This window comes from Dendropsophus ebraccatus, chromosome 9 (assembly GCF_027789765.1).
Source record: "Dendropsophus ebraccatus isolate aDenEbr1 chromosome 9, aDenEbr1.pat, whole genome shotgun sequence".
NCBI classification, from domain to species: domain Eukaryota; kingdom Metazoa; phylum Chordata; class Amphibia; order Anura; family Hylidae; genus Dendropsophus; species Dendropsophus ebraccatus.
Genome location: NC_091462.1, coordinates 108,085,978 through 108,103,289, shown reverse-complemented (window position 1 = coordinate 108,103,289; position 17,312 = coordinate 108,085,978). Strand labels below are relative to the sequence as shown.

The window sequence follows — 17,312 nt, the reverse complement described above, 5'->3', positions numbered from 1 at the left end:
TCAGAACTCTCTATAAACCATGTATGTATATATATATATATATATATATATATATATATATATATATATATATGTGTATATATTATAATAGCCGTCATTATTCATCGCTGGCGTGTAGACTTTTGCAGGATGTATTGTGTGGACTATATTGAGAAGATGGCTTCCTCCATTGTAGCGGCTCTGTAAGGAAATAGCCAGATACTCAAGGGACCGGCATGTTCTACTACAGACATGATAGGAAGTGGCTGACATTGTGTACTACAGCAGGATTAACCCTATAGTATCTGCAGACATTGGGGGAAATTTATCAAACATGGTGTAAAGTGAGACTGGCTCAGTTGCCCCTAGCAACCAATCAGATTCCACCTTTCATTTTCCAAAGAGCCTATGAGGAATAAAAGTTGGAATCTGATTGGTTGCTAGAGGCAACTGAGCCAGTTTCACTTTACACCATGTTTGATAAATCTCCCCCATAGAGTCTATCATGGTCATGCTCCCCCTAGAGGTGGCTGCAGACAGACAATATTATCACGTAGCTTCGTCTATGCAGGGGATTCGGAGCTCTGTATCAGGAAAAACGCCCCTCTTACCCCTATGAAGTTATATTAAGAATCAGCACAGAACGTTGGACCTAAAACAACGTGATGATAAGGATCGGATCAGATAGACCCACATAACAGACGCGTCTCCGGAGGATGAGAACAGACAGAGAACTGATCTTCTCACATGATGCCCTGATCTGACGCTCCACATCTTGCCTTGCCGCCTCCTAGCAGAACGTCCTTGTTAATCACGGAAACCGAGAGGTTAAATTATACTGAAAGTCGAGACAAATTGGACGTGTTTGCTTAGGAAGGAGAGCGGAGATAGAGATGACCTCATTACAGTCTATAAATATAGTCATGGTCAATACAGAGATTACATCCTCCGCCGTCCCACACTGCACAGGTAAATAGAGATCAGGCTCCACCAGTCAGCAAGGGACCTTCAAGGCCGAGAAAATGGAGGACTCATGGGTTAATGTTAGATACTGCTGATGGCCATATTAGCTCTAATGGGACTAATTGTTCCGTCATACAGTCACCCAAGATGTCAGCCGTCCCTATCCTTCCATTTCTGATGCTCCTATCTCTACAGAGCACGGCCTTCACCTTCTTAAAGCTTATAAACATATATATCTTTAAAGCTGATAAATAAGGAATTCTGGGTAATGTTTTTCTATCGTGACAACATTGATTAAGGAAATAGCTAACTTCTCTAATAGATGGCTGAGGAAAGAAGTAGATAGCTTCTCCTGTAATAGATGGCTGAGGAAAGAAGTAGATAGCTTCTCCTGTAATAGCTGGCTGAGGAAAGAAGTAGCTAGCTTCTCCTCTAATAGATGGCTGAGGAAGGAAGTAGCTAGCTTCTCCTCTAATAGATGGCTGAGGAAGGAAGTAGATAGCTTCTCCTGTAATAGATGGCTGAGGAAGGAAGTAGATAGCTTCTCCTCTAATAGATGGCTGAGGAAGGAAGTAGATAGCTTCTCCTCTAATAGATGGCCGAGGAAGGAAGTAGATAGCTTCTCCTCTAATAGATGGCTGAGGAAGGAAGTAGATAGCTTCTCCTCTAATAGATGGCCGAGGAAGGAAGTAGATAGCTTCTCCTCTAATAGATGGCTAAGGAAGGAAGTAGCTACCCTCTCCACTAATATATATATCTGAGAAAGGAAGTAGCTAGCTTCTCCTCTAATAGAGCACGGAGGAAGGAAGTAGCTAGCTTCTTTTCTAATAAATCCCTGAGGGAGGAAGTAGATAGCTTCTCCTCTAATAGATGGCTGAGGAAGGAAGTAGATAGCTTCTCCTCTAATAGATGGCTGAGGAAGGAAGTAGATAGCTTCTCCTCTAATAGATGGCTGAGGAAGGAAGTATATAGCTTCTCCTCTAATAGATGGCCGAGGAAGGAAGTAGCTACCCTCTCCACTAATATATATATCTGAGAAAGGAAGTAGCTAGCTTCTCCTCTAATAGAGCACGGAGGAAGGAAGTAGCTAGCTTCTTTTCTAATAAATCCCTGAGGGAGGAAGTAGATAGCTTCTCCTCTAATAGATGGCTGAGGAAGGAAGTAGATAGCTTCTCCTCTAATAGATGGCTGAGGAAGGAAGTAGATAGCTTCTCCTCTAATAGATGGCTGAGGAAGGAAGTAGATAGCTTCTCCTCTAATAGATGGCCGAGGAAGGAAGTAGCTAGCTTCTCCTCTAATAGATGGCTAAGGAAGGAAGTAGCTACCCTCTCCACTAATATATATATCTGAGAAAGGAAGTAGCTAGCTTCTCCTCTAATAGAGCACGGAGGAAGGAAGTAGCTAGCTTCTTTTCTAATAAATCCCTGAGGGAGGAAGTAGATAGCTTCTCCTCTAATAGATGGCTGAGGAAGGAAGTAGATAGCTTCTCCTCTAATAGATGGCTGAGGAAGGAAGTAGATAGCTTCTCCTCTAATAGATGGCTGAGGAAGGAAGTATATAGCTTCTCCTCTAATAGATGGCCGAGGAAGGAAGTAGATAGCTTCTCCTCTAATAGATGGCTAAGGAAGGAAGTAGCTACCCTCTCCACTAATATATATATCTGAGAAAGGAAGTAGCTAGCTTCTCCTCTAATAGAGCACGGAGGAAGGAAGTAGCTAGCTTCTTTTCTAATAAATCCCTGAGGGAGGAAGTAGATAGCTTCTCCTCTAATAGATGGCTGAGGAAGGAAGTAGATAGCTTCTCCTCTAATAGATGGCTGAGGAAGGAAGTAGATAGCTTCTCCTCTAATAGATGGCCGAGGAAGGAAGTAGATAGCTTCTCCTCTAATAGATGGCTAAGGAAGGAAGTAGCTACCCTCTCCACTAATATATATATCTGAGAAAGGAAGTAGCTAGCTTCTCCTCTAATAGAGCACGGAGGAAGGAAGTAGCTAGCTTCTTTTCTAATAAATCCCTGAGGGAGGAAGTAGATAGCTTCTCCTCTAATAGATGGCTGAGGAAGGAAGTAGCTAGCTTCCCCTCTAATAGATGACTGAAGAAGGAAGTAGCTACCTTCTCCACTAATATGTCACTGAGAAAGGAAGTAGCTAGCTTCTCCTCTAATAGAGCACTGAGGAAGGAAGTAGCTAGCTTCCCCTCTAATTGTTGGCTAAGGAAGGAAGTAGCTAGCTTCCCCTCTTATAGATGGCTGATGAAGGAAGGGGCTAGCCTCCCCTCTAATAGATGACTGAGGAGGGATGTAGCTAGCTTCTCTTCTAATAGAGCACTGAGGATAGAAGTAGCTAGCTTTTTCTCTAATAGAGCACTGAGGAAGGAAATAGCTAGCTTCTCTAATAGATCAATGAGGAAGGAAGTAGCTAGCTTCTCCTCTAATAGATCACTCTGAAAGGAAGTAGCTAGCTTCTCCTCTAATAGATCACTGAGGAAGGAAGGAAGTACCTAGCTTCTCCTCTAATGGGACACTGAGGGATGATATCACCAGTTGCTCTTCTTATAGTCAGGTAATTGGGGAGGATATAGCCAGCTTCTTCTCTAATACATCTGTGAGAGAGGGTATAGCCAGCTTCCTCTTTAATGGTCAGATCAAAAACAGAGGCTATAGCCAGCTTCTCTTATAACAGTAAGGTAATTGGGGGAGGATATAGCCAGCTTCTTCTCTAATTTTCCGATCAGTGATGGAGGATATAGCCAGCTTATTTTCTATTGGTCAGATCAGTGATGGGGTATATAGCTTTAATGGTCAGATCAGTGATGGGGTATATAGCTGTAATGGTCAGATCAGTGATGGGGGATATAGCTGTAATGGTCAGATCAGTAATGGGGTATATAGCTGTAATGGTCAGATCAGTGATGGGGTATATAGCTGTAATGGTCATATCAGTGATGGGGGATATAGCTGTAATGGTCAGATCAGTAATGGGGTATATAGCTGTAATGGTCAGATCAGTGATGGAGTATATAGCTGTAATGGTCAGATCAGTGATGGGGTATATAGCTGTAATGGTCAGATCAGTGATGGAGGATATAGCTGTAATGGTCAGATCAGTGATGGGGTATATAGCTGTAATGGTCAGATCAGTGTTGGGGTATATAGCTGTAATGGTCAGATCAGTGATGGGGTATATAGCTGTAATGGTCAGATCAGTGATGGGGTATATAGCTGTAATGGTCAGATCAGTGATGGAGTATATAGCTGTAATGGTCAGATCAGTGATGGGGTATATAGCTGTAATGGTCAGATCAGTGATGGAGGATATAGCTGTAATGGTCAGATCAGTGATGGGGTATATAGCTGTGATGGTCAGATCAGTGATGGGGTATATAGCTGTAATGGTCAGATAAGTGATGGGGTATATAGCTGTAATGGTCAGATCAGTGATGGGGTATATAGCTGTAATGGTCAGATCAGTGATGGGGTATATAGCTGTAATGGTCAGATCAGTGATGGGGTATATAGCTGTAATGGTCAGATCAGTGATGGAGTATATAGCTGTAATGGTCAGATCAGTGATGGGGTATATAGATGTAATGGTCAGATTTTAGTTGAGATCTAAGACACATAAAGTAAATACATGTATATTCCTCCACCATTGATCCCTCATGTTTCCCACCCTGTTCCCCAATAACCGTCAGTCTGAGACATATGGAGTACATGGCAGGATGTTTCCACAGAACCCGACCTGCTCTAAGAAACAAGTTATGAGACTGAGGTCATTCGTCTTATTTCTTCTTCTTGCCTTGGTCAATGATAAACTCTTGTACTCCAAAGTTCAAGGCAGTGACTAAGTCTCCTGCTCCACAACATCATCGCTCAGTGTTCCCACTCGACAGTATCCAGGAGAAATCCCATAGCCTGGAAGGTTCTAGAGTATCTCTACACAGACACATCTTAATTCGGTCTGTCCTATAACAACAGTGCCCGCTCCCTTAATAGTGTTGAATTACAGGACCAACCGATCTGATAGATGAACAGCATAGCTACTATAGAGGCAGGCCAGGCAGCTGCTATGGAGCCCGTGCAGACAGGGGGCCCGGGGGAGAAGGTAAGGGTGCCTTTACACAAAAAGATTTATCTGACAGATTTTTGAGGCCAAAGCCAGGAATGGATTTAAAAAGAGGAGAAATCTCAATCTTTCCTTTATGACCTGTTCCCTGTTTATAGTCTGTTCCTGGCTTTGGCTTCAAAAATCTGTCAGATAAACCTAAGAGCTGTCCTGTATCCTTCTGCTTAACCCCTTATGTACTGGAGTGTGTAAGTGACCCAAAGTTCACTTGTGGTGTCCCACTGCTAGTGTTTCTTTTATGCGCATGTCCACAAGTGGTGGATGAAGTATGCAGTTTCCCCACTAGGTGTCAGTATTTCTTACATATACTATTGCACAGCTGAAGGAGGTAATGGGTTAAGTTGTTTGTACCTGATGTTATTTGCTGACCACTAAGGGGTTCTTGCTCTCAAACACTCACAGCCCTGTAGGAGGAGTTAGCTCCACGTGAGAGGAAGGGAGGTAGTTCAGTTCAGACTAGGTATTCAGTGTGAACAGATGCAGCTAGAGACCAAGAGTTCTTTTAAAGCAAACAACTACTTACACTATGCAGTGCTCAGCAACAAGTAAGGGAGAGTAGCCACCAAGGAATACCCTAGCCCACGCCAGGAACGTGTCTAAAAAGTGCAGGACAGACTCCTGAGGCAATAGGAGTTGATCCCAGTAGGACAAAGCTACTGTTATATAAAGGTCTACGTATCCTACTGCGCAGTGCAGGTAATTGGGAAACCTCGGACACCTAGCTACACCCAGATAACCACAACTTGGGCTTGTGCTACCCAACTGGGAAGGGTTCTAGGATGCCAGGGGGCAGAAGGCAGTCAGACATAGTCTAAATATGAATACCAGATCTCAGATCTCTACTAAAGTTGTGGCAGAGTAGAAGGGCCTCATTGGGCAAACTCCTCTCCTCTCTACCTTCTACAGAGCACTACTTTCTACTCCTTCAAGCACCTACCTCAAGCACTACGTCAAACAATCAAGATTACTATTGTCTGCAAAACGTTTACTGTTATCTGGCAAAAGATCTTCAGTAAAGTTTTTCTATTTTTTCTATCAAACGCATGGGACTCTGTCTACCTCTGTCTGCACTAGCACCTATACACACACCACCGCACACCTTGGGTTATTTTTCCCCTTCTCTGTGGGTGGCGGTACCAACATCCCGGGTGGGTCAGTTGCCACTCCAGGTTGCCAAGAGCCCAAGGGACCGATAGCAAACCTTGAAAGTTACCGACCATTTTGGGGAACAAACTACAGGCCATACACAAACAGGCACCAACATCACACCTGTGTGCTGAACTAGCACTGGCAACATGACAAATGACAAGTAGTAGCTTACAACATCTAGCCGTAGAACCAACACACACTTACATGCTGCAACAACAAAAAAAATGGGTTAAAAAAACAGAAGACAAGGTCTCTGATTCACTGCACTGATAACCCTTGACCTCTGTTCTCCAGCTTCCACAATCAAGTAGGCAAATGTGCAGAGCTCTGTGCAAAGGTCGGAGGTTATCAGTGTATGAGCAGTGAAGCAGAGATCTCCTTGTCTTTTGCTTTTTGACCCTTTTTTTGTGTTGCAGCATGTAAGTGAACTTAGGCTCACTTACACACTGCAGTACATAAGGGGTTAAGCAGAGGGTGGTCTGCTCCTGCACCTATGTATTTCACCATAAGGGCCGCTAATGAGCCCTTATAGTTCAATACAGTGGACTGACAGAGCAAGCAGCCATTGGCTCTCTGTTCCGCCAATCACTAGAAGGGTCCTATCACTGAGGGCCCTATAGATCTCAGCATTGTTAGTCCTAGCAGTCATCTTTAAAGGGTTATCCAGGTTTTTTTTTTTTCCAAATGGCCACTTTCTTCCAGAAACAGCACCACCCCTGTCCTCAGTTTGTGTGTGATATTGCAGCTCAGTTACATTGAAATGAACAGTGAGGAGGTGTAATACCGCACATAACCTAAGGACAAAGGAGGCGCTATTATTGTATTATAAATGGTGGCAAGGGGGCGCTGTCAGGCCAAGGAACTAGTGCAGGTTCTTTTCGGGAGAAATCTCCTTCTTTCTGATACATAAACAGCAGAAAAAACTAACTACAGATAATGTGCACGAGGCGGCAGCGGGATCAGACCCGGGGTCTTCAGTGTCAGGATGTATACAGCAACCAGGGAAGACTGAGAGTCTAATTATATATAATCACCGCACCAATTATATAATAATCACCGGGGTGGCATTATATCCAATGCTTTATTATGGTGAGGGGGGGCGAGTCTTAAAGGGGAACCGACAGAAAATCTGTTCTCAATTAGTGAAATTATTAAAAGAGCTTTTGTCTGTGTCCCTATGATGACACTTCCTGCCCTGTGTTCTGGTAGCTCAGCATTGTCACAGTGATGTTCAGACCCGTAGTTACAGTTATCAGAGGTTGAATACCGATAGGGAATTCTAAATCCAATACAGAGTGTCCTAAGACAACACCTCCTGGCACTCTTTTCCGGTAGCTGACAGTCAAAGAGCTATCAGGATGAAATGACACATCTGCTGGGACAAGAGCATCTCCAATCATCTTACTGTCTCTGGGTTCTGCTAGTTATAGGTATGTAGGTTTGCTTCTCTGACAACGTCCTTATGACAACTCTTCCTGTCCCTGTGTTCTAGTTGCTTAGCATCGTCATGATACATGTTGGATGCATAGTCAAAGAGTGATTAGAAATTGGAATTAAATTTCTGCTGTGAAAAGCTATTCTCCACTAACATCCCTAAGGTAACACTTCCTGTCTGTGCATTTTGATAATAGGGATAGTTACAGGTTGAAATTTTAAGCGTGCTGTGAGAAGAGCTTTTCTGCCAACATCTCTATGACAACTCTTCCTGTCTCTGCGCCCTGGTAGCTCAGCATTTGTAAGGTAAAAGTTGGGCTCATAGTCAAAGAGTTATTAGAGGTTGTAGTTACTGATTCTTGACCAATGTCCCTAAGACAACACTTCCTGCTTCTGTGATCTTGTAGCTCAGCATTGTCAGTGACATTAAGGCTCATATTCAAGGAGTGTACTTGTGTAAAATTCCAGGCCTGTTGTCAAAATATCTGCTTGTGTCCTGCTAAACCATCTAGTCATGAGAGTGTGAAATAGCAGCCTTGAAAAGCTTCTTTACCTATGTCCCTATGACAACACTTCCAGTACTTGTGTTCTGGTTGCTCAATGCTATCATATTAACAGGCAGACTCATAGCTGAGGAGATATTAGGGGTTGGAGTTGCAGACTTCCCATGAGAATAGCTTATCATACTGTGTCCCTATGACAACACTTCCAGTATCTGTGTTTTGGTAGCACAATGCTGTCATAGAAACAGATAGGCTCATAGCTGAAGAGTTGTCAGACATTGAAGTTGCACACCTCCTGTGAGAGTAGCTATTCTCACTGTGTCCCCATGACAACACTTCCAGTTCTGATCATAGGGATGTTTAATTCTATAACTCCTATGATAATTGTAACAAACTGCATCACACGTTGACCTCTCTGCCCCGGCACATGTGACGATTTACAGGAACACGTTTCCAATAATGAGAGAACTTTGGTTTCTGCACAGGAGAACAGGAATGTTTCTCATTATTCGCAGAACAAGAGCCACACAAACAATGTGCGGAGCCAGCTGTGCAGCCGGGGCAACATCTGCGCCATCTGCCTCCTGTCAATTGCTGACTCCAATCCACAAGTGTCAGCTGGGTTATGCAATTCACTTAGCAGCACAGCTGAGGGACTGTTACAGTGTATCGGGCCAGAAGCCATACTCATTCTCTGCTTGCTGTCATTAAGTGAGAACGAAAACTCAATCCAATACTTTGAAATCTGACGGTTTGTTACAATTGTATCCAGTTTAAACAATCCTTTAGTAAATTGCACACATCAACATGGTGTAGTGTCCTAGTACAGGTGTGCCACTAACTTTTTATTGCACCTGGTGAGGTAACTCGGTTCAGATTCTCACAGTGGGATATGTACAGAGGTGTTATGTGATTTCCCCATTAACACAGTACAGGGCAGTGACCCGTATCCAGTTACACACTGATCCCAGTAGAACAAAGTTGCAGTTAGCCGAAGTATTCTACTGTGTAACGCACAGTTCCTCTTAAAAGGGTTATCCAGCGCTACAAAAACATGGCCACTTTTCCCCCTACTGTTGTCTCCAGTTCAGGTGCAGTTTGCAATTAAGCTCCATTTACTTCAATGGAACTGAGTTTCAAAACCCCTCCCAAACTGGAGACAACAGTAGGGGGAAAGTGGCCATGTTTTTGTGGCACTGGATAACCCCTTTAAAAGTTTCGGGAAATCTGCTTCACCCAGCGCTGGGACCTGGGGCCTTGTACTACCCTTATAGGATGGGTATCCCGACACTATAGGGCATTAGGTGGTCAAGTTCGTGAGTATGAGTTTTCTTCTTCTCCTATACCCCTTTAACCCCTAACTTTGCAGAATATAAATAACAGATCAGCTTAAAGGCAAAAGGAACAGCAAAAAAAAATAAAATGAAATCCCTCAAAAGTTACAGAACTATAGGTTTTTAAAAAGTTATATTGGTCCTGCAAAAAAAATTACTGCAGCAAGGTGTCTGTTTAGAAAAAAAAGTTGTATTAAATGTTCAGTTATAAATTCTGTTCAGTCAATAGGGACTCACTATGGAGACCCAGAAGCAAACAATGAACTCTTCGTGGTCAACAAACTCTGCAGTCCTAGCATGTGCCCGAGCCAGCAGATCCCGGTGATAAACCTCTATACACAGGCCACATACTTCTGACTGTTGGTTTTGGAGAAGTTTTAGAAAATTAGGAAAACAGGGACCATAATAATGCAAGAAGGGAACAAAGACGGGAAGAAGCTGCGAGACACAAAGAGCAACCACCATACAAAGACTGAAACATGTTCACTGTTAGAAGAGAATTTATGCTATCTATGGGAGGGGTCCAGACTGTACTATATATACTGATGTATAACAACTATAACTAATACTGCTCCTATATACATGAATATGACTACTATAATACTGCTCCTATATACAGGAATATAACTACTATAATACTGCTCCTATATACAGGGATATAACTACTATAATACTGCCCCCTATATACACAAATATAATTACTATAATACTGCTCCTATATACATGAATATGACTACTATAATACTGCTCCTATATACAGGAATATAACTACTATAATACTGCTCCTATATACAGGAATATAACTACTATAATACTGCCCCCTATATACAAGAATATAACTACTATAATACTGCTCCTATATACAGGAATATAACTACTATTATACTGCCTCCTATATACAGGAATATAACTACTATAATACTGCTCCTATATACAAGAATATAACTACTATAATACTGCTCCTATATACAGGAATATAACTACTATAATACTGCTCCTATATACAAGAATATAACTACTATAATACTGCTCCTATATACAGGAATATAACTACTATAATACTGCTCCTATATACAGGAATATAACTACTATAATACTGCTCCCTATATACAGGAATATAACTACTATAATACTGCTCCCTATACACAAGAATATAACTACTATAATACTGCTCCTATATACAAGAATATAACTACTATAATACTGCTCCTATATACAGGAATATATCTACTATAATACTGCTCCCTATATACAAGAATATAACTACTATAATACTGCTCCTATATACAAGAATATAACTATTATAATACTGCTCCTATATACAGGAATATAACTACTATAATACTGCCCCTATATACAGGAATATAACTACTATAATACTGCTCCTATATACAAGAATATAACTACTATAATACTGCCCCTATATACAGGAATATAACTACTATAATACTGTTCCTATATACAGGAATATAACTACTATAATACTGTTCCTATATACAGGAATATAACCACTATAATACCATCTTGGATACTCCTATTGTTGCCCCCCCCCCCAGGGGTGTCTCAGTTTGGGGCTCTCTATAGCTTCTGTCCTGGGGGTGGCTCATCTGTCATCCATTACATTGTCATGTTTCTCTGCAGGATGATGAATAGCAGAGCTGTATCAGTGTAACATAACTCACATCCTCAGCTGATAATGTTGTGACCTGAACACGGTTAACTACTAAGCTGCCATTCCGCAGAAGCCACACGTATACGGTATAATAAGCTGTTCTGTGGTTATTACTGTATTTAGGACTTCATTTGGTGACAAGTCAGGGCTGTATATGGGACATGTACTATGGGTGTGGTGTTTGGCATCCTGAATGGTATAGCACAGTATTAATGATTACCCTAACATGATATCCTCTCTCCCACTAGTCTTCCATTGTGTCAGTCCTCACTGCCATCCTCGCATTCTGTTCTTGAGCCATAAACCCTCACAGTTTACACTTCATAAGTATGAAAAGGGTTGTTTAGCGAAAAACTGGTTTCAGAAAGTTATACAGATATGTAATTTACTTCTATTTAAAAATCTCCAGTCTTCCAGTACTTATAAGCTGCTGTATGTCCTGCAGGAAGTGGTGTAGTCTCTCCAGTCTGACACAGTGCTCTCTGCTGCCACCTCTGTCCATGTCAGGAACTGTCCAGAGCAGCAGCAAATCCCCATAGAAAACCTCTGCTGCTCTGGACAGTTCCTGACATGGACAGAGGTGGCAGCAGAGAGCACTGTGTCAGACTGGAGAGAATAAACCACTTCCTGCAGGACATACAGCAGCTGATAAGTACTGGAAAGCTGGAGATTTTTAAATAGAAGTAAATTACAAATCTATAAAACTTTCTGACACCGGTTGATTTGAAAGAAAAAGATTTTCACCGGAGTATCCCTTTAATGACAGACAGATCCCTTTAAATAGAAAGCAGAAACTTTTAGTTATTGCAGAGAAAAGAGGAAGATGAAGGGGGAACTGACTCTTATCTTAGATGAAGGAATGATTCAGGACCTATGTGGATATATATATATAAATATATATATATATATTTATACGTGATGCAATTGTTACAAACCCTCAGCTGTGAGAAGTCTCTGGTCACAATGGGGTCTTCTGCCTGTAAATAAGAATCCAAGTCACTGACAGCAAGCAGAGTTCTTTACAATTAGGAGAAGTGTTAGAACCGTAATATATAACTGTAAGACCACCCCTGAAATATCAGTACAGGTAAGTCTCTAGAACATGTGGACCTTAAAGGGGCTCTCCGCTCTCACTAAGGTTCTACTGCAGACCCACCACAGAAGAGACCAAGTATTACACAGCAAGGGGGGGGGGGGCACTCTCTGTAACTTCTCTTCACTCAGGCCAAAAGGTGACAATCCTGAAAAACAGAGGAGTCTATGGGGGAGATTTATCAAACATGGTGTAAAGTGAAACTGGCTCAGTTGCCCCTAGCAACCAATCAGATTCCACCTTTCATTCCTCACAGACTCTTTGGAAAATGAAAGGTGGAATCTGATTGGTTGCTAGGGGCAACTGAGCCAGTTTCACTTTACACCATGTTTGATAAATCTCCCCCCTTTATTTTTAAGTAGAGAGCCCCTTTAAGTGTCGGTGGATGGAGATGAGGTTACCTCACCTTGTCTATAGAGACAATCACATGATTGTATCTGAGACACATTTGACCGCAAAACTACAACCCCCAGCATTCCAAGGCTGTCATGTCAGGGCATGTTGTGAGCTGTAGTTTTTGCAATAGCTGCGGAGTCTCAGTTCGGGGAACACTGATCGAGTCAGATCTAGCATAGAGCATGATGGGAGTTGTAGTTTTACAACAACAACTGTGGAACACCCAATTGGGGAACACTACTATAGTCAGAGCTAGTGTAGAACATGATGGGAGTTGTAGTTTTACAACAACTGTGGAACACCCAATTGGGGAACACTACTATAGTCAGAGCTAGTGTAGAACATGATGGGAGTTGTAGTTTTGCAACAGGTGGAGAGCACCAGATTTGTTGCAAAACAACTCCCATAATTCCAAGGCTGTCCGGCATGTTGGGAGTTGTAGTTTGGCAATAGCTGGAGAACACTGATCTAGTCAGGTCTAGAACATGATGGGAACTTTATTTTATATAAGCTGGAGAGCCACAGTATGAGGTTATCCATAGTTGCTTTCTTGGAAAAACAGCGCCACAGTAGTCCTCAGGTTGCGTGTGGAATTGCAGCTCCGTTCCATTGACGTCAATAAAACTGAGCTGCAATACCTCACTCAAACAAGAGTGGCGCTGTTTCTCCCAAAAAAAAACAAACTAAAAAATAATAGCAGCCTTTGTTTTTTTTTTGTTTTTTTCTAAACCTGAATAACCCCTGGGGCATAGGGTAAGGGCCCTATTCCACGGGACGATTATCGTTCGCATAATAGTTAACGATAAACTATCCAAACGACCGCTATTCCGAAAGACCTGAAATCGTTCACCCATTTACATATCGTTACTTATGATAGTTCTTGCGCTCGTCTTGTCATCACTATTGCGTTCGTCACTACTGCAAACCACGTCTTATTCAATGCGAACGATTTGCGAACGAGCAACGATAAAAATAGGTCCAGGTCTTATTAAACGATCAACGATTTCTCGTTTGGTCGTTAGCCGTTAACTGCTATTCAACCGAACGATTATCGTTTAGGTTCGAACAATTTAACGATAATCTGAACGATTATCGTCCGGTGGAATAGGGCCCTAAGTGTGGCACATTGAGGTTGGTTATTGGAGAGGCCTTCAACTGGCAGGGCATGATGGGAGTTGTAGTTTTCAAACAGAGAGAGCCAAATAAGAGTAGCATTGATGGTGTTTGTTGGAGATGCCACAGGTTGTCAGGGCATGCTGGGAGTTGTGGTTGAGAAATATTGATGTACTGCAGGGATAGGGAACCGTCAGCCCTCCAGCTGTTGCAAAACTACAATTCCCATCATGCCTGGACAGCCAAAGCTTCTTTTGCAGAGTTGAATGCGCGCTTTGTTGCAGCCCCAGTCACTTCCTGTCATCCCAGTTCCTGATAGGAACCCTCTCAGCCCACACCTCCTGTGAGAGAGTCCAGGCAGCAGGGCCCCAGCTCATTGGCTGCACTGTGCACAGGGCTTGGCCACCCCACAAGCTGAGCCTCCAACTTCACAAGTTGCACTGTGTAGCTGCAGCCTGAGCACAGCCCTCTCACTCCTACTAGTACAGAGGTAGGTTTTTCACTATGTTTCCGCACTTTTTATTCTACTTTGGGGCCTGTTTGGGCGTTGGGCACTTGTAGGGGGCCACATGGTGCGGTGGGGCGACTTCTGCCGGGCTGAACTTTGCACGTTTAGTCAGGTTGGATTATTTGGGGTTGGGTCAGGCTCCAGCCGTGACTTATGGGACAAGTTGCATTGAGGGTTTTCCATGCTGGGAGAGCTGACCGTGCAAAGCGGGACCTAGTTCCCTCCTGTTGGGCTCGGTTCCTGAACTGGTTCTGTAAATATTTATCAGAACTCCATCCTATGGATCACACGACCCGATACAATTGTACGTGAATTGCTACAATGGAACACAGAGTAGATTCATATTGTCACACCCAATACTAACACACGTGTTTGGGCACGGATCTGTATACTCGCACCATGCGTACGTCCTGTGTATAGTCAGTGGTGCGGAAACTAATTTACTTGTTTCCTTACCCCTCGTGTATTTGGAACCACATAGACCATTGTATGAAGCCATCAGACATTGTAAGGGTTAATGCTACTATATGAAGACTTCCTCGCTGCAGTGAATTCCCCGGCACTTCCCTATAGCCTGAATCCTGTGGACGGGCCGCTCCCAGACGGGATGGGATTAACTGGGAAACTACTTATAGTGCATCGGATGGGATTTACTGGGAAACTGCTTATAGTGCATTTTATGGATTTACTGGGAAACTGCTTATAGTGCATTTTATGGATTTACTGGGAAACTGCTTATAGTGCATTTTATGGATTTACTGGGAAACTGCTTATAGTGCATTTTATGGATTTACTGGGAAACTGCTTATAGTGCATTTTATGGATTTACTGGGAAACTGCTTAAAGTGCAATCCCCAAACGGATACAAACTGGGGTTCCACAACTTTCTCTGACGCGTGAGCTATCCCAGACAACTGTTGGTAAAGGCAGCGCCATCCGGTGGTGCACATACTATGTTACCCTGTCCTGCATGGACATTTGGGTTGACACCTGGATTTTTTGGTGCCGCCATGTTTTCTGCATACCTGTCCCTCCCAATACTTTTTGCAACAAACCGACAATTGAACAACTTTAGAGGCCGCCTTTCAGGTCTGACCAGTTATCCGAAAGGCTCCTGGGCCGGTCCCTACCCCATTGGGCTAGGCTGAGGAGTGCGGCGCTGCGGAGCGAGGATCTCAGGTACGTCACAGGTTGAGACTCGTCGCTGCATGATGGGGAATCCTGATCTGTATGTGAAGTGTTTGAGGAATTCTGAAGACGTTTCTTCAAATAGATCTCTACACCCCCCCCAAAACTATGTCTCATTATATGCAAAACATATGGAAAACTAAATGAGCTCATTTACATATACAAATCAGCAAGCTTCCATAGTCCATATTATAGGGGAACTTCCTTAAACCACTTAAAGGGGTACTCTGGGGAAAAACGTTTTCTTTTAAATCAGCTGATTTCAGAAAGTTATATACAGATTTGTAATTTACTTCTATTTAAAAAAAAATCTTCAGTCTTCCAGTACTTATCAGCTGCTGTATGAAGTGGTATATTCTTTCTGCTCTCTGCTGCCACCTCTGTCCATGTCAGGAACTGTCCAGAACAGTAGAAAATTTCCCAAGAAACCTCTCCTGCTCTGGACAGTTCCTGACATGGACAGAGGTTGCAGCAGAGAGCACTGTGTGATAAAGAAAACACCACTTCCTGCGGGACATACAGCAGCTTATAAGTACTGGAAGACTTGAGTGGGATAGATTTTCGGCCTTAGTACCCCTTTAAAACCTCTTGGTGGTGGTCAGGGGCTTAGCTGATCACCAATTCTTAGTGAGCTGCATTGTAAGAGAGACAATCTCCTAGATCAGCACTCGCATACAAAGCCTATTACACGACTCGGTAATCATGCGGCCAGGGCTGCACGAACAATCACTAGATTACCTGTGTGTGCCTTTGCCATGGACCATACATCTACTATTACACAGGGAGATGTGTGGCTGATGTCTAATATTTCTGACGGGTGAAAACGTCCGACGTTTGCTCGCTCTGTTACTCGGGATGATGTCAGTCTGTCCGGCCGATAATCACCCCATATCGCTGAATTAAAGGGGGTTATCCAGTATTAGAAAAACCATAACTGCTTTCTTCTAGAAACAGCGTCACCCTTCTCCTCTAGTCTGTGTGTGGCATTGCAGCTCAGTTTCACAGATGTGAATAAGATAGTTGTTATACCATTCACATCCTGAAGATGGGGGGTGCTGTTTTTGAAAGGAAGCATCAATGCCTATTCTAATTCTGGATATTCCTTTAAAGGTCCGGTCCATTGTTCCACCATACTAAGTCTACTCTGTATAATGAAAACCTGTGTAACTTTCTTATATAGATTGTTTTTATTTCTCACCTTTTTCAAGATCTCTGTTGCTGTCAGTGAATAGAAACCTTCTTGTTTATATCCTGAGGCTATAAACCTTGTACAGACCAAATACTTGTCTGAGGAATTGTTCTATCTGTATCCAGTCTAGTTGATCCTCCCCATACTGATAGGGTGTTACATACTCACGGGGGACTCTCTGCAGTAGTCATACTTGGGGAACCTATAGTGGAGCAGCCCCGTTGTATCTGACAAGGTTTCTGGTCTGGGGTTCACACATCCTTAAAGTGTAAACAGGAAATGCAAGATTTTGTGCTATAGGTTACAATAATGTTCTCCGCCTACGCTCAGACCTTCATAAGACCCTTCAAGTTCAGCAGGAATCCCCTTAAATGACGGCCACTGATGAAGCATTGCTTATTTAAAGGGATTCTCCTGGATTACAAAACCACGACTACTTTCTTCCAGGAACAGCGCCCCTTTTGTCCTCAGTTTGTGTGCAGTATTGCTGTTCGCTTTCATTGACGTGTATGGAGATGACTTGTTGTTATCACATTATCTCATGTGGGTTGGACCTCGCCAGCGTGTAGTGGTCAGTAGTAACAATAAGCAGCTAGCAGGATCCACATGCAGACGTGGTTTCACGGACATGATATAGAACCTGCTGATCAAAGACCACAACTGGATCA

General features: G+C 42.9%; 2 protein-coding genes across 2 annotated transcripts in view; one reads left to right on the top strand and one right to left on the bottom strand.

The window, feature by feature from the left end:
* Positions 1 to 17,312, bottom strand: part of RGS11 (regulator of G protein signaling 11) — a 94,207-nt gene that overhangs the window by 76,060 nt on the left and 835 nt on the right. The window lies entirely within an intron of this gene.
* LOC138801444 (rho GDP-dissociation inhibitor 2-like) overlaps positions 14,112 to 17,312 on the top strand; it is a 47,684-nt gene continuing 44,483 nt past the window's right edge. The window contains exon 1 of the mRNA XM_069984286.1: positions 14,112 to 14,249. The gene's annotated coding sequence lies outside the window, so the exon portion shown is untranslated. The remainder of the gene's footprint in view (positions 14,250 to 17,312) is intronic.